This window comes from Protopterus annectens, chromosome 16.part0 (genome assembly GCF_019279795.1).
Source record: "Protopterus annectens isolate FY-2018-M chromosome 16.part0, PAN1.0, whole genome shotgun sequence".
In the NCBI taxonomy this organism is placed as follows: Eukaryota; Metazoa; Chordata; order Ceratodontiformes; family Protopteridae; genus Protopterus; species Protopterus annectens.
The window spans coordinates 476986047-476999727 of record NC_056750.1 but is presented as its reverse complement, the minus strand read 5'-3'; the positions used below and the strand labels follow the sequence as shown (position 1 = coordinate 476999727).

The window sequence follows — 13681 nt, the reverse complement described above, 5'->3', positions numbered from 1 at the left end:
CAGTTGGACTCTAATAGTAGAAGCAGTAGCACCCTCATGAAAAAGTTTTGCTAGAAATTCCAGGATAGAATGTATGGGTGCAGAAAAAGTATCTATCTGATTTTCACTCGCCCATAATATGAATCTGTTCCATTTACTCTTGTACAATGGACATGCAGAAGTTTTATGGGAAGACAACAAAATATGTTTTATTGGAGAGGAGAAGAGAGAAGAGGAAACATGGTGATCAAGAGAAGTAGAGCAGCCAAGTTATCAATTTGAGGTTGTGTAGACTCGGATGCCCCATTCCCAATGGATGTGTCAGAAGGCCTGGAGCTAGGCCCAAAATCCATGGTTTGTCCAGAAGATGAGACTGTGAGAAGGGGAATCAGATTTGCTGAGGTCAGTAGTAGGGTACAGTCAGGGTTATCATAGTCTCCAACAAACTTGTTTCTGTATTAACTTGGAAATCAGGACAATTGGAGGGATAGCATAGAGGAGTCCTGAAGGCCAATCATGAACAAGTGCATCCCTTGGTGACTCCCCCATGGGAGGGATCATGGCAAAGTAGTCGCTGCATTTGGCATTATTGGTTGATGCAAAGAGATTGCAGAAAGGCTGGCCCCATTTTCAGAAAATCTCTTCTGCAGCTTTCTGATTGAGTGACCACTCATGTGGCCATAATTTGGCCCTACTCAGTTTGTCTGCTTGCACAATGGATTTCCCTGGGATGTGCATTGCAATCAGAAAATGGTTGGAGGTCATTGCCCACTGCCAAACCCTTAGAGCTTCTTGACAAAGGGGATAAGATCTGTTTCCTCTTGTTTGTTTATATACCAGACTACTGACATGTCTGACTGAATTGCTACCGTTCCTAGAGGGAGAGTGTCGTGAAATGCTTGCAATGCCAAGAGCACTGCCCTCATCTTTAGGATGTTTATGTACAAGCGAGGCTTGTGTTCTTTTCAGGTGCCTTGGACTGTCTTCCCCAGATAATTCCTCCCCCAGTCTAGGAAGCATCCGTGGTCACCGTAGCTTGGGTTTGAGGGGGGATAAAGGGATGGCCTTGAGATACTGAAGGAGAGTGAATCCATCAGTTGAGATCCTTCTTGCAGGAGTTGGTTATGAGAATCTTGCGGGACATTGGTAATTCTAGTATTGACCATTGTGTGGAAAGTAACCATTGAAGAATCATCATATGTAGGCGAATTAGGAGGAGTAAGTACGTTAGATGCTGCCATCTTTCCCAGAACCTGTAGCACTTGTTTTGCAGTGGCTCGAGTTTTTCTGATTAAAAGTTTCACATGTAAGTGGAGATCGTGCACTCTGTCGTGAGGGAGTCTTGCTATCAGCGTGGTTGTATCTATCTCTGCTCCTATAAATATTAAGTTTTGAGATGGCTGTAGAGCATATTTGCCATAATTTATGGTAATGCATAGTGAGAAACAAAGCTGAATTGTATAGCCCCTAGCCTGTAACAGGAGATGCCTGGTCAGGGTGGTAAGGAGCCACTCGTCCAGATACGGAAACACTCAGAATCCTTGGCATCTCAGGTGAATTGCTACTACTGCCATGCATTTGGTGAACACTCTGGGGGCTGTAGTGAGACCAAAGGGCAGAGCTCGAAACTAGAAGTGACTGGCTCCTAGCCGGGAGTGTAAGAATCTTCTGGATCGCCTTTCCATAAATATATGGTAGCATGCATCCTGAAGGTCTATAGAGCACATCCAGTTGTCTTTTTCCAGGAATGGAAATATTAACTGCAGTGTCACCATCTGGAACTTGGTCTTCTTTACCGGTTTGTTTAGCTTGCTAAGATCCAAGATTGGTCTCCAGTCCCCTGTTTTCTTTGGAACTAACAATAATCTTGAATAAGTCATGGATCCTCTCTGGCCTGCGGAGCCTTCTTGGATGACTCTTTTTCTTAGCAACTTTTGAATTTCTAACATTGCTTGTTCCTTTTGACTGGGTGGAATGTATGGAACTGACCTGTTTACAGGAGTGGGGAAGGACAAGGGAAACACATATCCCCTGCATATTATTTCCTGCACCCATTTGTTATTTTTCGCCAGTTTCAAGGTGCAGTGACAATCCCCCTCTGACTGCCTCCAGAGGCGAGCAGTTGGGCACTCCTTCAGGAGCACTGAAAGGTTCTGCCAAAGAAAGATTCTCTGGAGCCCTAATTCTGTGGGCCTCCTCTGCTGTGAAGGTGGCATCTTCTGTTATGGATCCCCCATCTGCCTCTGGGGGAACTACCACCTTGTGTGTCCTGGTAAGACCCCCTGTGATTTCTTGAATCAAATCTTTCCACTACCTCTCTGACCCTTTGGAAATGGTTTGGTAGGTGTGGAAGAATGTGCTCCGATGATCTTGATCCAGAGGTTTCTGTCTGCTCTGAACGTTCTGTCGGAGCAGGCATTTTTGGTTGTTTTGGTTTTGGCTCCAAAGGGGATTTCAGAGCTGGAGAATGTCATTTTCCCACTCCCTCAGACTTGTCCAATTTCGGAGAGGAGAGAGTAGGGAAAATAGCCTGAGAAAATGGAGTTTTCAGTAACCCCTTCAAGATCACCATATTTTTACATTTCATAAATGCTCTCTGGTTGAATGTGTGGCATATGGAACAGGACTCCTACAGGTGAAGGAGCCCTGAACAGTGCACACATAGTGTGTGAATCACTGAGGGGCATCTTCTTACTGCACTTTTCACATTTTTTAAAACCTAGAGGCTTTACTTCCTTTTGAGGCATAGTGGCAGATAACAGCCACAAAAAACTGACCAACAGCACACCACTAATTAAAGAAAGAGAAGATTTTATTTTATTTTTTTATTACAACAACAACAGGGAAGGGGGGTCCTCTAACTTAAACAGACTTGGGTTAGATGCCCTCTAACTAAAACAGACACTAACCAGTACTAGAGAGGAAGAAACAACTAACAAACCCTACTAACTGTTATTAGCAAATAAGATGAAAGAAGGGGAAAAGGAACACCCTCTAACTTAAACAGGTGTGAGTTAGATATTCTCTAACTTAAACAGATGCTAATGGAAAGGGGAAAAACTAATAGAGAAAACATACACCAAACTATGGAAGGTGATTTCATATATATATATATATATATATATATATATATATATATATATATATATGAACAGGAAAAATATTTTTAACTCTAAAGGACAAAGATGATAGATCAAAGTATCAAGATAGTCATAATAATAGAAAACTTATCCCCGGTCTTGCTAGAAGATCCATCTTGCAGTGTGGCAAATGAGATCTGAGAAAGTTGGGGAACTGCATTATGGGTAGGGAAGGATGCCCACAAGCTTTGCTGAAGACCTCAAGCTTTTGAAAAGGCCGAGACGGATCTGACACATCGGATCCGACCCATCAGTGAGAATAAAGGCAAGAGTGACAACAGCACATCATATTGTTTTGTATGTCTGTAATCAGTTACATAATGTTCTCTTTCTTTCTTTTGGAGTCAATATTGCCTAATTTATTTAAGAAAATAAGTTATTTATTCAGTTTCCAAACATTGTCATTGGCTCCTGTTACTATACATTAGGGCAATGGTGCTGATCTGATGAATTGTAACTTTTAGCATCCAACTTTCAAAAGAGAAAGGAAATGTTTAGCTAAACTACTATAAAATAATAGACAATCCTTTTGTAAGTTTTGACTTGAAAGAGAGATACTACTTAGCTAAACTGCTGTAAGATATTAGATTATAATGGACTAATTTGTACGAGTGGTGCACTGTGTCTTCTTGTGCCATACTGGTTTGCCTGGTGATGGTAACTACTGTGAAGTAAAGAAGTTGCTATAGCACCTATTAGTGTTATAAGCCTGTCATGTGAATTAATGTGTGTGTGTGTGTGTGTGTTTTTGTAAAAGCAACAGATGTAGCCAGTATACAGCTGCTGTGTTGGTAAGCTTGCTACTATAAGATAATGGGGTTACAATGGTATGGGTGAGTTCCAGGGAAGCCAATGTCCATAGTTTTGCTGTGTTCAGTGTGTGTGAATCTTATTTGGGTATGGCTAGTGTGAGTCATAGCCCAAGGCAGCAGTATTCATTTGCCATACACTCTAAAGGCGAAACATCTTAGAAATATAGATATTCATTGCAGTAGTGTAGACTGAAGAACCATAGCTCCTGTTGCCTCAGATATTATTTGGTTGTAGTGCAGATTTAAAGTCAATACTTCGAGTTAATATAGATGGTTTTGAGTGGGATTTTTATGCCCACATCACAATTTGTTTTGATTGTGTAGTCTGAAAAACATGTTCACAATGCTGGCTACATGCATTCTCTACCGGTCTCAATTTTAGTCATCATAAATACAGAATGTTACAGTGTATGAATCAAAAATATTTAATCTCTCTTTGCGAAATGGCTCAGAAGCAGCAACCTATTGACTTGTCCCTTCAGAGTAATTTGAGAACTAGAAATTGTTGTTGTGTCTTTTGGCTTTTTCCCGGTTAGGGGTCGCCACAGCGGAACTCCGGTCCGCTAATGATTGGTAGTTGATTTTTACGTGCCGAGTTACCAGCCCTGATGCACAACCTTCAACGAAGGTACGCCCATTCACACATGTCTCCACACAGAAGATGCTCTAGCTGAGAATCGAACAGGACAATGTCTTACTGTGAGGCGACAACGCTACCGCAGCACCACCACCAATTCAATTTAATCCTGACAGCTAGCAGAATAATCTAAAAATCTAAAAAGGTATAGTGTGCTACATTCCTGTATGTTACAGAGCAAAAAACAATTATCTCTGAATGATTATGCTTTAGATTTTGGAGAAATAAACAGAAAATGTTGCTGTATTTAGGCAAAAGATAATTTTCTCAGAGTCAGGAATAATTATCATTTCTTTTCTGTATAGCATGCATCAAGGAAAGTTCCTCTAACATTGAAGAGTAGAGATAAGGTGTTTCACTTCTTGAAAAATTAAGCTAACAGTATGGTTACTATTGGCAAGCTACATAACATTTGTATTTGTATAGACCCAAAAGATGTTAATAAAGCTTAAAAAAAATTGTTTACTTAGTTCAACTGAATAAAATGCAAGGTCTGCCATGCCAAGAGCAGAATATTTTCTGTGCATGGTGTAATCCAATAATTTTAATAAGTAAAGCCTGATGAGAAAAGTTCTGAGCTGGGTACATTTAATTCACCTTTGTAAAAGTACAGATTTTTAGGCTTCCGTTTGGTATTTTATCATCAGTATAAACAGAACCTTGGCATAGACTTTTAAGAGGCTTAATGGTTGTAATATAATTGATGATATCCCAGTAAGAAATCAGGACTCAAAAGAACTGTGATTTGAGACCGACTCAGTTACTGAAAAGAAGAGACGAAATAACCTAAATTAGAACAAATTTAAGTGGAAACTGAGTTACAGAGCTGTGATGTGTGGGTCACAGCTTTGGAGTGAAGGCTTGAAATGAGACACTGAGACAGTAAGAGCACAAATGCAGATCCCGGCTTATAAAAACAAGCAAATTGAAGTGGTGTGTTGGAATTAACTAACAATATTTATCAAAAACTTGGATGTGAGTTTATGACTGACAAAAATACTGGAACATGATGTGGTGTAGTACTAGAGTACAGAAAAATGTAAGGGCTTTGACATGCTTAAACAGTTAGTAACTTGAGGGTATTTTGATTTGAGTCATTTGCATTATATGTCAATTCTTCTTTTAACAGAACTGGTGTGGTCATCTTACAAGAAGATACACCAGCTGCTTATGAATTGAATGCCTTTCTGGAAGGCTGAAAGTGTATTCTAGTTTAAGGATACAAACAAGTTACATGAATATACTTTTGGTAAAGCAGTTTTGGGTGGAACAGACTATATGCATTTATAAAAAATGAAGTTATTGCACAAAGCACTACCATGCCTGCAGTGAAGGTTGCTGATACTACAAGCGTGACATAGTTGTAAAGTAGAAGACAGGAAAAAGAGATGTATGTATGTAGTACGCTTAGTCATTTGTATTTATCAGAGGAGTGAGAGTATTTGTTTGGAGAGAACCCGAAGCATATCAAACAGTATCACTGTTTCCTGTGACTGAACCAAAGCCGAGTTTCAAAATTGTAGTGAGAATGTTCTGAAAATGAGAATATTTCAAGATATGGCTAAGAAAGTTTTGCTGCAACAGAAGTCTGTTTCTAGTAAAGATATGTAACCATACATTTTTATTTATTTATTTGTATTTGTGCATGTTTTCCATGGTAGAGCACTGATCACTATGGACCTTTTTCAGACTCGGCCCAGGAGTGGTGTCTGGTTAAGTGATTTGCTCAGAGTCACACAGGCATTGGAGGATGAGGGATTCAAACCTTCCACCACAGGATCACAACAAACAGCTTGTTAACAGTTCCTTAATACTACAAATGCCAGACCCTGTAAGCCATCTGACAGACAAAAGAAAAAATAAAGAAATAAACCGTATGCTAAGTCTAATATTTAATACAATAGTATAAAAACTCAAGAATATAATAATTCAAGAATTCTGAAATTTAAAGAAATATGCAGAGATTGTCATGAGTAATACTAGCTTGGAATATTGGTACAAACTGCAGCAATGCACTACGCACTGAAGTCATAACAGTGCAAGAGAATAAATTATTCCATATTTGTTTCCAGGAAGATAATGGAGTAAATTAGGACAAGTTTATTTCCCTAAGGTTGTGAACTTAACAGGCAGTTTGGGTAGAGGAACATATCTATCCAGCAGGCACCATTAATGCTCTGAACTTTCTTCATGAGGTTTTTCCAGTTTGTGAACTGACTTCTCCTCTCCTCTCAGCTTGAACATTTGACTTGTGTTCCTTTTGGTCCCACACACTGAAATTCCTATTACAATGAAAACCATTAGCAAGTTATGAATACTGTGTCTGGAACGCACATCTTTATGTGGAATTACCGTTTTGAAAACAAGTCTTTCTGTATTACAGTAAAGTTGAATGTAAGTTTTTTTTACCAGGTCAGCTCCTTACTTGACTGGTTCTAGTTTAAACATTGAATATCTATTTCTGCTTCCTTACTTCAGCCTGGAACCTAAGTTTGATAAAAGAAAGATAGAAAGCTGAACAGCATAGACAAATATGCTACTTGATAAAAGGGCAGGATGCCTGTCTTTTTTTTTAAAAAGAGGAGAGAGTGAAAATTCAGCAAGGTTCTATAAACAGCAGATAGAAAAAAAAATGTCTGGGAAGTACCGTGGGCAACCTGGCTTTTTGCTTTAAAGAGCCGGGGATGAAATTTGTTGAAAAGAAGTCTTAGAAGTCTAAGGTATTAGTTCAAACATAATTTGTCTAACCAGGAACACAAGAAAGAGTGCAATTTCCCACAAAGGAGGTCTCCGTAAAAAGTACTTTAATGTTCACCACAAAGCAGAAAGGCTAGTATATTGTTTATGATAGTTTATTTTATTGCACTCTTTCTTGTGTTCCTGGTTAACGTAGTGGAGAGCTTTCCGCAGTTTTGGTGATAATTTGTCTAACAATGACTATGCCAGACAAAGAGACTGCTTTGGAAATGACTCCAGCAAAGATGTTGTCAAAGATTTGTTCAGGGGGATTTTCAATGAGGAGCTCGGAGACATTTCCAGAAGCAGCTTTCAGTGAGAAAAAGCATAATAAACTGAGTCCAAAACATCCTGATAGACTGTCAGATGGGAGTACATCTGTTGCAGTTCCTAGTACATCAGTGTCAGAAGTGCAGATCGTAGACTATCACAAACACTAGAAGTATGGAAGATCGTTAAGAAAGCTAGCAGTATTCTCACAAAACACCAAGAACTGAAAAGTGCTTATTTGAAATTCATATAATGAATATACAGTTATTGAAATAACAGTGTTTAAACTTAGTAATTTGGAATGAGAGAAACAGTAATAAAGAAAAAATATTTGAAATGCCTTGGTAAATGGAGAGAGACAACAGCAATATGCTTTCTGATTAAATAGAAGAATATTGTGCCATATTCTTATGTATAAGCAGAGCAGGAGCTGGCTCATCTAACACCCAGCACTCCCCAGTGTAGCACCTCTCAACCCTAAGCACAGGAGTAAAAGAAAATAGTCTGCTCATCATTCTGACAACTGTCCAATAATGAGCTCCAGGTCCCAATCCCAATTTACTCCAACTTGAGGAGCAAAAAAAAAATGGTCCATTCTCTAATCTGGAGGACTTGTCTATTCCCTAAGAAGTGTCACGCCCAATACAGTTCACAAGTCAAGGTTTAAAAAAAAATAAATAAATAAATATATATAAATATATGGATTCCTATTGCAAGAACGAAAGTTCACTACTTCGAACTTGTAATAGGAAGCCTCACTTCTGCGAAAGTTCACTTTAACGAAAGTGAGCTTTTGCGTAAGTTCACTTCACTGAAAGCACTGCAGCACAGTGGAGGACATTAAAAGCAAGCTATGTCCTCCACTATGGTGCGATAGTCACGGACCTTAGGGTTAGGGCACGGGTTAGGGTAAGGGGATAGTTAGTAAAGCTATCCCCTTACCCTAACCCTAAGGTTCGTGACTACCGCACCATAGTGGAGGACATTGCTGTTTCCTTCACTGTGCTGCAGTCGTCATGGACCTTAGGGTTAGGGCACAGGTCATGGTAAGGGGATAGCTCTACGGGCTATCCCCTTACCATGAGCCATGCCCTAACCCTAAGGTCCGCGAGTACTGCACGGAAGTTCAGTACAACACCCGTTTGTTGTACTGAACTTCGCGTAAGTGCACTTTGAATTAAGTGCACTTTCGCTGCAGTGAACATTCCATGCACTATTTCGAATTAGTGAAAATTCGATCTAGTGTATGGAATCCATATATATATATATATATATATATATACATACACACACACACACACACACACACACACACACACACACAAACACACACCATTCTGTTTTTGAAAACATGTAGCAAACTGCTTGGTACAAGTTAGACCACACAGTGCTGAAGCAAATGCTTCAATTAAGTCCTAACCACAAAGCAGTATTTCCATACCTCAATTTAGAAATGCAGGTACAGAAATGAATGCACTGCCAGTGCGCTAATTGAGTCCCGCTACCACCTTGCCCCCAAAGTGACTTATCCCCCTTGCCATACCCTAGCTACACTTTTGTATCTAAGTCTACTTCAGAGTAAAATGGAAATCCTTAACTTTTGAAAGAGGAACGTGTGTGTGTGTGTGTGTGTGCACGTGCCTTTAAGGGATTATTATGTGCTAGTAACTTAATCCAGAATCTGTATCATGTGGTCAGACTACATGTATTCACTGAGCAGTCTGAATATCCTGATTAAGATGGCTGCTCGTACTCTGTGTTTTTCTCCCCACTTAGGACATTGTAAATATGAGCTGTTACAGTGTATGACTGTATTACACTATGTTTGAAATTAGACAGAAGGGAACATAGGCATCTTCTGTGAACAGATTTTTTTTTTCTTTTGAGATGGAATCAGAATTCTCCCCCCACCGTGACCATGTTTTGTATCTTCCCCCAGTGTAGCTAGGAAACTTAACATCTCTATGGACTTTTAAGCACAGACTAAAACCATTCCATCTCTCCTCAAGCATTCGTAATACTTTCAAGAATTCTCAAATCACTACCTTTCTTAACCTCAGTTTTTTCTTCATTCACTATTTTCCTACCTTTCCCATTTCCTCTCCTGCATCATACCTGCCTTTATCCTCTCCATTTCTGACATATTGTGCCATCTAATTTTATTGTGTGCATCTCTTAACAGGCATAACAGTGGTTTATCTGCTAAATTTGCCCTTGTGCTTATGTAGTTAATTTATGACATACATGTGTGTTTAGCTGGCTGGCTGCAGGATTGTTTTGCCAAATTTCTGTAATCCTTAGTTCCGTGTTTTCTTTATGCATATTTGTTTGTTACAGCTGCTGTGTTATTTCATATCTCTTCTGTAAAAGTGCTGTTTTCTAAGTACAAACCTCCTCTCTTTACAATGTAACTGATTAATTAACCAGTTGATTGATTGATTAACAATGCTTCATTCATACTATGCTATATTTCCAAAACATATTGATAAATGGACTGGGAGGCCATAATACATGCCATTACATATTCTTAATTTCTGGCCATTAATTTAGTTGAATTCTAATTAAAGGAAAGCGTCAGCAAAGAGTTTTAACAGCCTAATTCTGACATTAGGTTGTACCAAATCATAATTTATGAGTGATAATTTAAATCAGTTTTCTGTTTTTAATATTGTAGATAAGAAAGAACTAATCAGATTTATTTGACAGCAGTACAAAATGTTGTATTTGCCCACTTTAATATGAATGCATATATTTCGTATCTAGTTTTTGTTGGTGTGGGGGAGAGGGGATTGAGCATCTGTCAGCTGACCGTTTCCATTAATGTACCAGTGAATGGTAATGAAGTGTATGACTTATAAAAAAGAGCTGCAATACAGTATACAGTGTATAACTTAATATGCTGAGAAGCTTTGTGGTTTCCTTTGAAATGTAATTGTCCAGAGCTCAGTGCAGCCCGGCTTAGAGATATCAGAAAATCCCACACTGTAATAGGAACCTTTCAATATACTTGGTACTTATCTCTAGGCAACCTCTTCTTTGAGGTGGGTGTCACATGGTGGGATGGCTTGATTAAAGTAAAGGCAAAAAGAGTGAGTCAACAGTTGTACTAGAATCTTTAAACTAGTACATACTTCTACATTTGGAGATTGAAATATATAACATGATGTTTTTCAGTGCTCTTTCACTTTGTTTGTATAGGTTTCCATGGTTTAATGCAACAGATCTGTACAGTTCATAGTCATTTTCATTGCAGTGAGATATAAGGGCTACAACAGATATTATGTCCTGTTTGGAGCTCATTAAATAGCATTCTTCTGTCAGGGGCATATTTCCAGTTATAGTAGAGTACTGTAGCCTTTATTTATTAGATGTGAAACTCTAATTATATAATATTCCTCTCATAACATGGTACTGAGATCTTTATTTAACCATAAATTTCCCCACTCAAGATTGATTTGGATTGTGTGTCTGACTATAGTATTTGAGAAGCCAAAACTAATGTGATATGCTTCTGACTTTTTTTGATAATTTACTTTTCAGATTAAAATGGCATCCGGCTGCTGCTAGTTTCCCTGCAGATTTCTCAAACCCTGCACGTACAGTAAGTAAATTATTTTTGAATATTTGAAGATGAGCATTTTTTATATTTACTCTCTTTTTTTCTTCTAGTTAATTGATATAATTCTTGACCATAGTGCCTCATTAGAAATTAGCTCAGATCTCTTTACATTGTAATGTTAAGAAAGGCAGCAGTTAAGTGTGTGCAGCCATTCATGTTAATTTCCCATCTCTTCTAAGATCACTGCACAAAAACAGGTAGAATTGTAATATTACAAGACAAAATCCACAGAGTCCCTTAGAGTTTCAGTAAGCCAAGTGTCACACACTTAGCCCAAAAAACCAAACACTGTAAGAAACCTTCCACCCAGTGTTCTCAGTGGAATAAACATATAGAAATGCTCCCAAAATTACTTAGTAAATCAAGTAAAAAATCCAATCCATGATGTGTTAAATTTGCAGTTTCTTTATTGGTAAGCACAGACGAGCAAGCCATAAGATTTAATGGTTAATACATTTAAGAACAATTACTTAAATGGTAGTTGAAGTGTGAGTGGTAATGTTTCCACTGTAAATACAAATCAGTCCAGCTGTAGTAAAAACCAACCCCCACTCCATTTAAATAAAGTAATAAAAAGAATCCAAGCTATCCTAAAATACCATGCTGTTCAATATTCCTAAAAATCTGTCTATTTATTCCACCCTTATAAAACAAAAAATTATCTGTGTCAGAGTATCACACATTGTGATGGTATATTGCACTAGTTTTGATGCTGTAGTAGACACTTAGCATGTGCTTTTGACTGAAATTGTGTATGTAGGGCAAGTAGCACATGAATATTGCTGGATACTTGAAATGCTATTTTAACTATAGTCTTCAAAGTCTTCCATTATTTAAGCATTTAAAAATGCAGATAAATAAAATATTCTAAGTGTAACCAGTGAGTAGAGGTTCAAGTCACCATATGACAGTCTACAAGGGGCCCTCATTGCTGAATGTTGTACTTCGTTGTTATTCAGTTTTCTTCTTAAACTTTTCATTTCTTTTGTGATAAATGCTAATGAGCTGTAGTGCTTTGTAAAATAGCTTGCCATGAAAAAATCTCTACTCCAAAGCGCAAGATCAGCTCTACGAATCCCGCATGTTGACGGGAATGTGAAATACTGGCATTACCAACTGTCCGAACTCGCCTCCCTTCTGGACCCATGTTAGCTCTTCTTTCTGGGTCTGTACTGGTAGGTAGTTTCAGTATTCAGTGGTATGTTTGTGCATGTCAGTATTCAGCATGCCAACTTTCAAGGATACTCAACCTTTGGAGCGACAAGATTTTAAAAGTAAATTTTTGTAAAATTGTTGGATTGCTTCATTCTTTCTGAATGCTGTCTGAAGCTGAATAAAGTCGCTTAGTGTGGTCCAATCTCCCAACTCATAATTGAAAGGAAGGACATACTCCTAGTAGATTTTACTCTGTTAAAAATAGTGAATTACTGCAAGTAAACAAAATATTCCCCTTATAGAAAAAGAGGTGCTCTTAGAAAAAGTTGCTGAAAAATTAGACTTTAAAGCATACTTTTGCACACTATAGTACAATACCAAATGTAAACATCTTACATGTGAAAATGCAGGTTTTTGTCAGTATTCTAAAAATGGGACATTTTGGAGGCATTTTTTCACTTGTTTGGTGGCTTGCATCTCTTATTGTGTCACTGTGCCTTGTGACGTGTGTGTGTGTGTGTACTTCATTTCGTCTTCATGATGTTACTAGCTATGGACATTTCTACATTTTAATTTGCATAAATATTTATCCAAAATTTACTAACGGCTGTTTTGAATTTACTACAAATTTATGTTTTCCCTTTGTTATTCACACAGTGAAATGAATCATCGGGTTGTTCTTTATTTCTCTTAAAATGGAATAATTTATGAGCTCAGCAAATACATAGTATGACATATATAGCAAACAATGAAAGAATGGCAATTTTCTGAGGTATTTTTAAAAGATCAGTATACTTCTACACAATTGAAAGACAAACTAAAAATAATGTAAACATTTTTCCTTCCCCAAATTCTGTTGTAAAGATTAAGATTTCTATCAAACGGGGGTAGCAAGAACTTTTAACTTTGACTGGGTAAAGGTATATATGAGTTGATGTCTTATCTTCCTTTTGATCTCTTGCCTGCTATTATTCCTTTGTTACTCTGTTTATGCTCCTTTTGATCTCTTGCCTGCTATTATTCCTTTGTTACTCTGTTTATGCTCCTTTTGATCTCTTGCCTGCTATTATTCCTTTGCTACTCTTTTTATGCTCCTTTTGATCTCTTACCTGCTAATATTCCTTTGTTACTCTGTTTATGCTCTTTTTGATCTCTTGCCTGCTATTATTCCTTTGTTACTCTGTTTATGCTCCTTTTGATCTCTTACCTGTTAGTATTCCTTTGTTACTCTGTTTATGCTCCTTTTGATCTCTTACTTGCTATTATTCCTTTGTTACTCTGTTTATGCTCCTTTTGATCTCTTGCCTATTATTCCTTTGTTACTCTTTTTATG

At 37.9% G+C, this 13681-nt stretch overlaps 1 protein-coding gene across 1 annotated transcript in view; it reads left to right on the top strand.

The window, feature by feature from the left end:
* The window catches only part of RALGPS1 (Ral GEF with PH domain and SH3 binding motif 1), a 3844659-nt gene that overhangs the window by 398465 nt on the left and 3432513 nt on the right, over window positions 1-13681 (top strand). Inside the window, exon 3 of the mRNA XM_044058136.1 lies at window positions 11115-11175. The gene's annotated coding sequence lies outside the window, so the exon portion shown is untranslated. The remainder of the gene's footprint in view (window positions 1-11114; window positions 11176-13681) is intronic.